General features: G+C 34.0%; 1 pseudogene; it reads left to right on the forward strand.

Annotated features, from left to right (window-relative positions):
* LOC101563269 overlaps positions 1–10,915 on the forward strand; it is a 27,728-nt pseudogene that overhangs the window by 1,090 nt on the left and 15,723 nt on the right.

Genomic DNA, 10,915 nt, shown 5'->3' on the forward strand with positions numbered 1-10,915 from the left:
CATCCGGGGAGCCACAATGAAGGAATAGGATGCATCTAGGAAGGCCAAGTTGCCCAGGAAGAAGTAGAGCGGGGCACTGAGTGCAGGGTCTGATCTTATGGTGAAAATGATGAGTAAATTTCCAGGGAGAATTACAAGATAGAAAATTGAGACTAAAACAAAGACCAGAAGTTGAACATCTTGAGACTGTGTCAGGCCAAGGAGGACAAATTCTGTCACCACTGTAGTGTTTTCTCTCTCCATCACTTTTCACTATGAATAAATACAAAAATCAAACTTTTACCTATATGAACATTTTGTCAGTTTAATAGAGTCACCTCAAACTTTTACAAAATTTTTCTACAGGCCAGACTACCATGAGTTAATGGAAGTTTTGTTCCATAACTGTTTCTTAAGTTAATTCTTCTTTCCTCCTTCTGATACTTCATTTAAATACTGTTCATCTAACTATACTTTTATAAATAATGAAATATAAGTTTCTTTATAAATGTGCTTCTGTAGAACCTTACCTATTTTCTTGTAGCACACTAAATTTTTTTATTAAAAAGAAAACAATCATTATCATGATTGTACTTATTGTTGGCTCATTTTGTTTTTAGTGATGGCTCAGTTTCCAGTTTCCAGAGTACTTGATAACTTCCTTTTCACCCCCACAGAACAAAGTGCTTTTTTATTTGGTGTTTTCCTTTAGTTCCTAGAGAATCTATAGTTCCTGGCTATGATTCTTATTATTTGCTGAAATTGTAAATAACAAATTTACATCATGTTGCTCTGCTCTGTCACTCTTGTACAATTTTACTCTGAATAGATTATCAACATCTCAAGTAAGATTGATACATTTCACATAACTTTGAGGTATTCTCTTAGTTATACCTATGAATGGGTTGCCACGTGATATCTGTTGTGCAGCCTGCTCTTAAATTCAGATTGATACTGAGTCTCAGTGGTTTAACAAGTATCTCAGAATTTTAGTGAATTTATGTCTTTTTCACAAAAGCTTTTGGATAATGTAATACTCAATATATGTAAAATATTTTGGTCCATTCATCTACTTGAATTAAAGGACAGTAGAAAAAGTGGAATCAGGCAAACCATGCCTAATAATACAGTCTTTTGAAAGCTGATAAAAAGAAAGCAAATGTAGTTGCTTTATTTATTTATTTAATTTGTTTGTTATCTTAGGGAAGGGTCTACAGGGTGTTCAGGGTCTCACTATTAGATTGGTCTCATAGTGAATGTCCTGTTTACAGCCTCCCAAGTGCTGGGATTACATGCCCAGAAACAATCGCTGTCTCAGGATGCCATGGGGGCCGGGCCGGCACAGCAGACACAGGGACTGAATCGTTGGTCCCTGTGCCTGCTTGCAAGTGTTTTAATCAGCTGAGCTATTTGGCTGGCCCTTAAATATAATTGTTTTAAAACAGTGAATTTACACTTTTTGTTCTCATCAGCAAATGATAAATAAGAGAATGGGTGTGTATTCTTCTTCTTTTAAAACATATTAGGGTAAAAAAAAAAAACAAGACAAATTTAAATCATTTGAAAAGACATGGATGCACCTAAAGACTATAATATTAAGTGATATTAATGAGGCACACAAGGTTAAATATCACATGGTTTCTCTTATAGAAGACACTCAAAATATAAATACTTTCAAGAGAAAAACAAAATGCAGATAATAAGATAAAAGGACACAGGTCTTTTGTGGAAGGCAAGGAGAGCTAGAGATGGAGGAATAAGTGAGGGAGAGGGGAAAGTAGAATCAGTTAATGTGAGTTATGCACTTTACCAGCTCCCCAAAATGAATGTAATTATGTACTGCAGTGAGGTACTAAAATACTTTAAAATTCAAAATAAATAACTACTAAAAAACAAACTGATAAACAAATTATTACCGTTTATTTTATTGGTGTTTTAAGGGCTTTAAATAGCAAGACACAACATGGTTTATTTAAATATTTCCCTTTTCATGAAGGAGAAGTCAAGGACCAAGGTTTAGTCTGTGTGCTAGTCTCCAAAAAGGAGCACACTCATCCTTGAGAAGAGTGATGCAGAAGAAAATTCATTGTTGTCCTTCCCCACAGTGGGTCATCTATCATTACTATAAGGAGCTTGGAAAACTCTTGTATTTATTATTGGTTTCTAGTATATATTATTATATTTGCACAAACATATTAATAGTATTTATTCTTATAAGGTTATTTATATTTTCATCTACATTAAAAGGCAAATGAGAACATATTATTAAACTGTACCACATACAGTTGTTCCCCTTGATTTCTAACAACTACAATGCTTATTTTTTCAAATGTCATGGATAGAATAGAATGAAATTTGAAAATAACAAAACAAAGTACTAATATATGCTAAAATATAGATAAATTTCAACACATGCCCTATGAAAGGAGGTAGTCACAAAACGTAATTTTAAAATTTTCTAGAAAAGGATAATCTAGAGAGACAAAAAGTAGATTAGTGGTTGCTTAGTACTAAGGATGAAATTGAGATTGATATAATGTGCATGAGGTTTTTCGATATTCTGATGAAAATTTTGCAGAATCTTATTATATTGGCTCTTCTTCCTCTCTCTAAATACATCTCAGACCACTGAATTTTATGCTTTCAATGGTGAGTTTTATGATTTGTTGATTCTGTTAATATTTTCAGCAGTGCTATTAAATGAGGGAAAGGGGCACCAGGGTGAGATCAAACTCCTATCTGAAAGTGATGATAACTATTAATTATATCTCAAGTCAGAGGAAGTGGGAAGAGAAAATGGAGAGACAAATTAAGGAAAACTAAGGATCAAAGGTACCTAGAATGGGGCATTTAAGCAGTACAGAACATTTTTACACCACACCTCTAAAGAAATATTTGAATATTCATTTTACATGATTAATAATCAAAACTAATAGCCTTAAAAACTTCTTAAAAGTCATGAGAATATATTTGCATATTCAAATACACAAGCACATTGGCATTAAAACATCAATACTGAGTAAAAGCTAGTTGAAAAACAATAAAAATAGTCTGTGGTGCCTTTCAAATTAGCACAGCAGTCTCCTTTTTTTTATTTTTATCCTTTTACACTCTTGTTGACCTCCTCCATATTTCAAACTACCTGAAGAAATATGTCTCAGGAAAGTCATCATGAAGATCTCTCTTCTATTCTTACATTTTGTGAGTTCTAGTTACTAATTTACTTTTAATTATCTCATATTTCTCAGGGTTCCTAGCTCTGAAATGCTTGGAATACCTGAGAGTTACAATCTCCCTCTTCCTTCACTTTATTGTTTGCTATCTATTTCCATTCCCTGCCAACTAGCAGATTAAAGTCCACACTACTTAATATCTTGGCCCATTTCATGCCCTCTTCTATTCTCATGTCTGTATCTTTTCTGCAGTGATTCTCAAGTTTTGCTTATACAAAGTTAAAAGAGAAATGTGGATCAGATGGGCATTATGTTATACAAAATAAAATCCTACAAAAGAGCCCAAAACAATGGATCTCAGAGAGGCAAGTGTTTGCTTCCAGTTAACTAAGATAAAGCAGTATTGTTGGTAGGCTGAAATGGAAGCTGAGTGTATGTCACCATTTCTAAATTTCCTTATTTCAACTACAACAAAACTCATCTGGCACTGAAGATGCATGGGCAAGATACTCTTATTCCTCTCCTTTCCCAAGTTTCAGTCACACAAGGTTCTGCAGGCTACACTGTGCATAGCTGGGAAGTTATCATAGCAGATCCTTACACCAGAAGTTTGAGGACAGGGTCATCACTTTAGAAGATCACTTCTTAATTATTTTCTATTCATTTCCATTACTTCTAGATTTTGTACTTCTCCAATTTCTTCTTGCTAATTTTGACATTGACCTTAGTGTATCTGTGCATATTTTCATTTACCTTTGTTTTTACTTGCATTGTTTTCTTTTTTCTTGCAATTTATCCATTCCTTTCCTCCTTATTGTTCTTTTTTATTATTCTCTTACCTTTTCTCATTTTCCTACACATTTCCTAATCTTAAGAATTTCTCCTATTGGTCGGGCAATACCTGTGACTCATCCACGTGGCTGACACTGACAAAGGATCTACAAACTGCAATACAGGGTTTCAGGATAAATCTTGAGGGGATTTGACTGACCTTATCAGATACAAAAGCTACATTTCTTGTTATATAGGTCCTGCAATATCTTAGTTGACATTAGATCTATATAACCATCCAGCAGAAAAGTATGAAAATGAAGTGTAAAAAGTAAAACCATGTTAATAGGCTGAGCTGTAAAAGGCTCAAGTCAACAACTTCTGACATTGCCAGTCCTATGGAAAATCCACTACTATTATGGACTACTAGACTATATTAAAATATTTCACTGAATTCACACACCTAAAATATTAAATGACAATGGAATACCCTTCTCTGACAAAACTAATCAAACAAGGGGATACAAATTAAGGACCATTTTGTATTTGTATATTCAAAGTAGTTAGGATGGATATACAGCTATATTCTCTGAATTCAATCAATAGAAAGATTTGTTCCAATAGCGCTTCTGGACAGGATACCATGGCTGCATCTTATACAATGAATAACCACTAAGACAACGGTATGTAATGTATTGATTGTTGAAACTGTGCTAGTAATCAGTTTTGAAACTCTCTCATTGCTATTTGTTTCTCAATAAAATTATTTTAAAAGAAGAATTTCTCACTTTGTTCTCTAGTATATACAACTTTATTATATTAAATCTTCATCCTTCAATTAATTCACAGATGATTGATTCCTGTACTCATTCAAAGAAAAGTGAACACAATATATGCTTCCTAGTGTTCCATACATTGGACTCTACAAATCCAAAACACTTACCTCAGCTTTTAGTATTGAGTCTTTCCTTTTAAATATGTTCCTCTTTGAAGCTTCCTCACACCAAATCACCTCTTAACAACTTCACAATCTCTCATGTATTTCATCAGTTTCTAATATCTGAATAAAAATTAATTGACTGGTTTTGTGCTGTAAAGTTAATTTCATCAATACCATTCCTATCCACATGAATAAATTTAGCAAAAGCTTCTAAGTGGAAGTGTTCGTCATATTGTATTGATTTCATATTTCAATGTTCAAGTCAGACAGTTAAATGAAACACTTAACTGAAATAATCCCTAAATACATATTCATGATATTCACAAATATTATATATTCATGATATTCACAAATATTATATAAATAAATATTCACAAATATTCTAATGCTTAAATCAATGTTTCTGATGTAACAAATATATTCCTTATTGAAAAGTTGTTAGAAATTGTTGTAATTTCAACAAAAAAGTAATTTTTTAATTTTAATTTTAATTTTATTTATTTATTTATTTAACAAAAAAGTAATTGCATAAATTTAGATAACTTATTTAGTCTTTAAAATGTCATATTTTTACCTGTACTATAACATACTGTAACTCAATGATGTCCCAGAGTTTCTGATTGAGGAGATTATGGGGTCACAGAGTAAAGTGATCAATGATGTAGTGTGTGCCTAAGGAGAGTCACATGGAGAGAAAACATTCTCTCAGGCTTTCACAGAGAGCAAACTGGTCGAGCCATGGTGTGACTCATCCAAATGGCTGACACTGACAAACTGCCATACAGAATTTCAGGGTAAATCCTGAAGGGATTTGACAGATCTTGTCACATACAAAAGTTGCATTTCTTCTTATATAGGGTTTTTTTATATTTCTTTTCAGAACCAGGGATTGCACTCAGGCCCTTGTGTTTCCCAGGAATCACTTATTCCACTGGGCCATCTCCGTGGGCTCTAGGTCTTGCTTTAACTTGGTCTTAACCATCCAGCAGAAAAGTATAAAAACAAGGTATAAAAAGTAAAGCCATATTAATATGCTGAGCTGTAAAAGGCTCAAGTCAATAACTTCTGACATTGCCAGTCCTATGTATAACCTACTACTTTATGAACTAGTGAACTATATTGGATTATTTTGCTGAATTCACACACCAATATTTAAATGGCAGTGGAATACTCTTCTCTGACAAAATTAAACAAAAATGGGATATACAATGAAGGACCATTTTGTACCTGTATATACAAAATAGTTAAGATAGATATGCAGCTACTTTCTCTTAATTCAATGAGAAGAAAGATTCATACTAATAGTATTTGAACAGGATATCATCTCTGCCTCTTGTACTGTGAATAACCACTACGAAGACAACAATATACAATGTATTAATTATTGAAACTGCCCTACTAATCAGTTTTGAAACTATCTCCTTGCTATTTGTTTCTCAATAACATTGTTTTAAAAAGTAAAGAAAAAAGTGAAGTTTTTAATTTATTCAAGAAAAATAGTATGTCCACTCTTTCTGTCTCACAGAGTTGATACAAAGATGAAGTAAAATGATAGCTAACCTACATCTACTTAAAGTGATCTAAGATGGAAAAACATTCATCTGACTAGATGATTGCATCTAGTGACTAGATAATTGCAATATAAGATAAACATGGACATTGTGTCCCTAGCTCTTTTTTCATGATCTTGGATTAAATACAGGGAAGTGTGACTGCTGAATCTGAGAAACTTTCAGATAAGAAATTATGCATCCAAAGTAGAGTTGATGTAAAGATTTTTACATCTAATTCCAACATTTGTGAACCATGTCATTCTTCTTTTAAGATTCTTAACACTAAGCTTTGATACATTCTATGAACACAAGTCAAACACAAACTCCTACCAACTCAGTGTACTTTTACAAATGTGTAAAAATTAGTTGTGAGTCTCTGTGACTCAGTTCTGACTTACTGTGATTTCCACTTTCATCTTCTCTGTATGTATAATTCTGGATACTTGGATAAAATACTGTTATCTATTTAATACTAACATTTAAACCCAACTGGAAAATTTCACAGAGCTACTAGCTTTATCCAGTTTTCAATTATAGTGTAATTAAACATTATAGCTTCTTTAGAATAACAGTATGCATCATGTCTGACAGGAATTATATTTGAACCAGAAGATAAAACTTTAATGCTCAATCTTACTTTCTGTATTTTTCACTTATGTGTTTCAAGTCAGCAGATTTCCCAGATGAATACTATCAGTTTTTCTTTATATTTCCCCTTATTTCTTAGATATAAAAGTTGATAAAAAATATAGTTTTCAGGAGCGTAAAACTACTCTCAAACAAATAACTATCCATTCTGTCTGATAAAAGGATAAGCAAATGAAGATTCCAGGCATCCTTTTATGTATGTTTTATCTGGGAACAACATAAATTATGAAATTTTCCCTTCTAATTTCTGATTCAATAAAGACTGTGCCTTGGGGTTTACAAATACACTAGGTCCATAGGGTACTTCCAATGGGAATTCATACAATGTCAACTACAATCAGACAAACAAAATATAATTGTACTAAACATTAGCTAATTAAAATATGAAGTAGAGAGACTGGGGTGATGGCTCAGTGGAATAAGCACTTCCCCAGCAAGTGCAAGGGCCTGAGTTCAATCCGCAGTCCCGCCAAAAAAAATAAATTAATTAAATTAAATTAAATATGAGGTAGATAAAACTGAATTGTGTTATGGTTTCAAATCTGATAATTTATTAATGACAAGAATAATGGAATGACTCTTATTCTTAGTATGAATAATCACATGAGTAAGCCTGAAGAGGATTTGGTTTAAATATTAATAATAAAACATATATGCTGAGGGGTCGGAGAGATGACTCAGTAGAATTAGCGCTTGCCTGGCACACGCAATAGCCTGAGTTCAATCCCCAGTTCTACCACCAAAAAAATAATAATAATAATTAATTAATCAATTAAGATGATTGATACATATTAATTAACCAAAAAAAAGGGAATACAAATGAACAACCATTTTGTATCTGTATATTCAAAATAGTTATGATGGATGTACAACTACATTCTCTTAATTCAACGAATAGAAAGATTTGTTCTAATACTGTTTGTGGACAGGATATCATGTCTGCATTTTGTACAATGAATAACCACTAAGACAACAATATGCAGTGTATTAACTATTGAAACTGTCCTACTAATTGGTTTTGAAACTCTCTCATTGCTATTTGTTTCTCAGTAAAATTACTATAAAAATTATATATGCTTATAAGATAATGATTTTTAATATAAAATTAAAATGACACTATATAAAGTTGTTGGTATTTGCATGTATTTTATGTAGAAGAGTTATGCAAAATGTATTATGTTCAGAAAGATTCTTCAAAAATAAGTGTACTTAAGTTGTAGAGTTTCCTTGTATCTTATAGGTGAGTTTAAGAGTGTGTCCTCTCAAATAAAAGAAATAATTTATTGTGATCTTTGGATTAGTAGCTATTTGTTTTTTGTAATCTGTGTCCTGTGTGCTTATTTGTGTTTGCTTCAAACGTAAAATATATAAGAAAAATATTTAATCATAAAAATTTCTTCTTTTTTATGCACTGAAATGAAAGATGACACTTGCAGGCACATTAAAATTAAAGTAACACTCTCTAATTTTATACTACAAAAGCAGTCCAGTCATATATGCTTTCATTAAAGTTTATGCTAAGTTTGGCCAAAGCTACATTTTAAAGATACCAAATAAATGAAAGTGGTTGAGCCAGCCAAATAACTCAGGGAATTAGAGTGCCTACTTAAGCAGATGTAACAGTTGGGGTTCAATCCCTGGTGTGCCATACCATTCCATGCCTTCAGGCCATACCACAGGGAGCACTGAGACAGCGATTGAGATCTGGCATGGTGGAGCAAGCCTGCAATCCCAGATCTTGGGAGGCTGAAAACAGGCAAATCACTATGAGTCTGGTCTACATAGTAACACCCTGTACACTCTGAACTAAAACACACAAAAAAGAAAGAAAAAAAGGCAATATTCCTAGTAGCTTTCTTTCTACTAGATTCTCTGCTGAAAATAAGTGACTGTAAATGTATACCATTATCCTTGTGTGAAAAATTGCTCCAGCATAAATCCTCTTAAAAGAGATGGTTACATATAGAATTATAATCATGCAAGCGCTGAGAAAAGAAATGGCAGGACATGCATGAAAAGTAAAAGCAAAGATGAACAAGCAACAATGAATGTAACCACAGCCATGCAAATAGACACAAGAAATGGAAGGGGCAGAAGGATAAAGGCAGGAAGACAGATACATCTCTCTTGGAAATGCAGAATACATTGTTTTATTGTTTTAGAAATATTTTTGTATAAGAGGTTCTGGAAAGCAGTTTTCACATTCATCTTGGGGATACTCTCCTGGTCTCTCGTGCACATTGCTTGGTTTCTGCCTAGGACTCTTCAACCTGGTGTAGACACTTTGGCTTTCACCATAGATTCAAAATATGCTTCCTGATATGACTTGCATGGAAACTGCAGCAACCTCCAGACCCTGGACTGGACCCTTCAGCCTCCAGAAGGCAGACACACTCTGCATGCTTCTTCATCCAAATCTGACTGACCAACTTTGCCAGGGTACATCTAGGTGATAGAGACTGCACTGCTGCTTATCCAGAAGCCATATATTCTAACATAAACTCCCCAAAGAGTGGATGACAATTTTGCAGCACCCAACTATTCTGCTACTGTTTCTACTAGCCTTCTGCCTGGATATTCAGGGGAACTTGGCATGCCATGTTAAAAACAGAATAGTAACATAAAGTGTGAATGTTATCAGAAAATAAAGGCCCCATCCCTTTTCCCAACTTCTCCAGAGCTCAGTTGAGTTGTGACTGGCTCCCCAACCATCCTAGAAGGCAGGCAGACTGAGGAAACCAATGGGGACCTGGCGAGGTTTATCACATCACCTGCTTATACTGTCACCAGAGTTTAACAGAGATGCATTCACCTCTCCTACAAGTAACCTTGGTGAGCCCTACCCTGCACCCCAACTTGTGGGAGCCTTCGTCACCTGTACTATGTTCCTTTACTGTCAATTCTGAGTGTGGGTGAACATTGGGAGCTGGAAAAATGTCAAAATGTAGAAGGAAAAGGAAATCTCAGACATCCAGCCAACCCAGAATAAGTCCAGGAGACAAGGCCTTAGAAGAACTTCAAAGAAGCAAACTGGAAATTTCTGAAATGTTATAAAATGATATAAAGAAACAATACAATCAGGCTATAGAAGAAATCAGATAAGAAATAATCACCCAGAACAAAGCCAGGCAGAGCTGGATAAATCTAAACTTTGTAGATCTACACCTGAACTTCAGTAGTTGCTACAGTTATAACTGCATCAAAGCTCTACAAGAAAGGTCAGAAGACACTGATACACAAAATGCAATGAGAAGGAGCAAAATGCAATCTGAGAACCCAAGCCCATCCATAACAAGTGCAGAAGACACAAACACAGAACAAATTGGGAATCACACAGCTGAAATCAATGAATCAACAGCTTCTGAAATAAATAAACAGGTGCAGAAAGGTACAGAGGAACTAAGATTGGAAATGAAAAAAGAAATCCCTGAATTAATAACATCTGCAGTAAAGAATCAAATGCAGAAATAAATATAGGGAGGAAAACCAGTGCCCACTTACAAGTGCAGAGGACACTAGCTCAGCTCAACTGTATGACTTAATAGCGTTGATAGTAAATAACCAACAGCAGAAAGGCATAGAGGAATTCGGAGCACAATTCTTTTCTACTAACTCAGCTCAAATGTATGAATTAATAGCGTCTATAGTAAATAAGCAACAGCAGAAAGTTACAGAGGAACTCAGGAATTTTCTGAAATAAGAAAACAATTCATGGAACACATAGCATCTGAAGTAAAGAATCAACTACAAAAACATGGGGAGGAAACCCAATCTGAAAAAACACGGCAGTAAAAGAATTTATAACTACTTCTAAAGAAGACATTGGAGTCCTAGCCCAGGTCCGGTGAGTG

The sequence above is a fragment of the Octodon degus genome, unplaced genomic scaffold (genome assembly GCF_000260255.1).
Source record: "Octodon degus isolate 3935 unplaced genomic scaffold, OctDeg1.0 scaffold00434, whole genome shotgun sequence".
Classification (NCBI taxonomy): Eukaryota; Metazoa; Chordata; class Mammalia; order Rodentia; family Octodontidae; genus Octodon; species Octodon degus.